Source organism: Glossina fuscipes, unplaced genomic scaffold (assembly GCF_014805625.2).
Source record: "Glossina fuscipes isolate IAEA_lab_2018 unplaced genomic scaffold, Yale_Gfus_2 51544, whole genome shotgun sequence".
In the NCBI taxonomy this organism is placed as follows: Eukaryota; Metazoa; Arthropoda; class Insecta; order Diptera; family Glossinidae; genus Glossina; species Glossina fuscipes.
This window is the reverse complement of record NW_023999612.1, coordinates 1-2,846: the sequence shown is the minus strand read 5'-3', so window position 1 is coordinate 2,846 and position 2,846 is coordinate 1. Positions and strand designations below refer to the sequence as shown.

The 2,846-nt window shown below is 40.6% G+C and overlaps 2 pseudogenes; one reads left to right on the top strand and one right to left on the bottom strand.

The window, feature by feature from the left end:
* The first annotated feature begins 196 nt into the window (after positions 1 to 196).
* Positions 197 to 1,370, top strand: LOC119643065 (annotated as a pseudogene).
* A 31-nt stretch (positions 1,371 to 1,401) lies between these two features.
* Positions 1,402 to 1,875, bottom strand: LOC119643066 (annotated as a pseudogene).
* Between the last annotated feature and the right edge of the window lie 971 nt (positions 1,876 to 2,846).

Below are 2,846 nucleotides of genomic sequence, written 5' to 3'. Positions count from 1 at the left end.
TCAATATTTATTCATTCCAGTCTAAATTTCTGAGCCTTTAAGCTGCGGCTAAATTTTTAAAATTGTTAAAAAAAAAATAAAATTTTTTTAAGTTTTAAAAGGTTAGTTTTGGCGAAAATTTTTTCCATTACTATGAATACGAATTGTAAACGTTTTTTCTTCTTCTCCTCTAGAATCTAAATTAATAAGTCTCAAAATGTGTGATCCTTGCTGTGCACCTTTTGAGGTAAGTGATATCAAATTGTGGAAATTTTAAAAATTTCCATGAGAAAAATTTTAGTCTGTAAGCATCAAATAAATTTAGAGAAAGAAATGCTAGCAAAAGCAAAATCTGATCTATTCCACCCAAACTCCGGTCATCTATCATCCAAAATTCGAAATCGATCGCCATAATTGATGCAATATGACTACGAATGCGAGTGTAGTGCTCGCCGAAATGTTACACAGGCGCTCAACTGGATGCTGTACCTCAATGTGCACCACGAATTGCGCCTCCAAACCCGAAATGTTTAACAGTCCAGCAACCGCCAAGATTAATATGCAAGAAACGTGTACTGTTTACGGAAAAAGTTGTACCTGACCCAATGGTCGTTAACCGTTGCCGTCAAATAACAATACCCAAAGTTGTTGACACTGCGAGGGTTATAAAAGTACCAAAATTGACTTGGGTCTCCCAAATGGTTCGCGAACCTAGAGTTATCTACTATCCATCTATGGTACCTGATCCATACGTAGTTTGCTACCCTAAACGTATATGTGAACCTAGAGAAGTTTGTCAATCTATATTATGTCAACCGAAGCCCCAAACTATCGATATACCGCCGCCAAGAGGATCTTGCTGCCATCTAACTGGGCCGATAAATTATAAGCCAAGCGCCGCTTGCCCACCTTGCCCGATGGGTCCATCTTCGCCCTGTGGACCATGTGGACCACTGCCATGCTTTTCAACAAGCCAATACCCATTATGTGAATCCTGAGGGCCTTGCGGCCCATGCGGACCTTGTGATCCCTGCGGACCTTGTGGCCCTTGTGGTCCATGCGGACCTTGCGGGCCTTGCGGCCCTTGTGGTCCTTGTGGGCCTTGTGATCCTTGTGGCCCTTGTGGACCCTGTTTAGCACCTTATTGTGGGCCTTGCGGAATGAATTCAGGCCCGTATGTACCAACGCCTTGTGGGCCTTGTGATCCTTGTGGACCATGTGGTCCTTGTGGCCCCTGTGGGCCTTGTGGACCTTATAGGCCATGCTTCCCTGGTTGCCCTTACGAGGCTCCCGAATGCGGACCATGTTACCCCAGCTTTCCAACGCCCTGGAATAACCACTGTGCATCTTGCTCACCTTGCGGTCCTCAAGTGCCTTGTACACCTTGTGGTCCATATACGCGCAGTTGTTGTGGGCCATCTTTCATAAGTGTTGTCGCTCTCCGAGTTCTTTTATCTTTGACAAAAAAACAAATATACAAATTAAAAATATGTCGTTGCACTCTTCTAGAAAGATGCAACTGTCTCGTGGATCTGGTATGCCACCTTCAGCTAAGGGTGGGCAACATTTTGGTGTTGGTGAGCATGGTATTGGCTTTGGGGCTCCACATTGCGGATTGGATAATCCACAATAAGCCTAGTTGCCATTACCACTACCATTGCCTCCTCCTGCACGACGATTATTTTTATTTTTCTTCTTAATCACACCCATAGTCATATTGGCATACCGTAGAGGAAACGAACTAGGGCAACAATTAGGTATTGGGAAAGACATACAAGCTGAACGGCCTTGGCGCAGCGAACGTCGGCATTTATCTTGCAGACCGTTACGTTTAATACAATCGCATGTCGTATACACAATGCCACAACGCAATTCGCGACTACGACAGGCTTTAGGCTATAAAAACAGAAGAAAACTATTAGTTTTCGATGAAAAAGTGGTATCGAACGATTGGTATCGGGTCATGACTGGCGCTCCGGTATGCCAAGGTGGATAGTCTCAAAGTGGAATACACCTTGATAAAGGGCGCATCTTTCTAGAAGAGTGCAACGACATATTTTTAATTTGTATATTTATATTTGTATATAATTGTCGTAGATTTTTAATGATTCTTCATAGAAAAGAAGAATCTTAATAGGTTGATTTTAATGTTAAACACACTAACACTCACATATGCATATACATACTGTTTATATGAACCTATATATTCTTCTCTAAACTACAAGAAATAATCTTACATAAACTGTAATACCATGAAGTAATTCTACGCTATTTTCATTCTGGGTGTAAATATAAAACAGGAAGAGGTGTAATCCCTAGAGTCCCTACGGGTAGAAGAACACCTTTGCAGCTTGTTTAAGAATTTTACGGTCATTTTCGACAAAGCAGGAGTCGCTTAGACTTCTAATTGTCACTTCCAGTGGAGCGAGCTGATTTTCTCTTGCGGAAATCATAAGCTGAATGATTAATTTCTAAAAATTTGTAACGAAAACTTGAAATCTTTACCTGCCCACAATAATTGTTGGAAAACTCTGTGGGTGGAATAGTACGAAAATTTAATCCATTAAATAATTCGAAAGACTTGTAACTAATTCTTGTAAAACGCATATCAAGTAAATATTTTCGCCTATAGAGAGAGCCTTGGTTTAAAGTCTCACTTTTTGATCCATATGCTCTAATTAATTAATTTTTATCAAATTTTCTTTCTTAATATTCGTGTTATTGTGTGGTGTGGGTATAGTTAATCTAATTCACTGGAGAAAATTCGCAGCGCTGCCCATCATACGCCGTAATAATGCAAAGAGTCAATCTGATTATTTAAAAGCATAACTTATTACGAGGTGTATTTAAAGATCCTTTGCGATCTC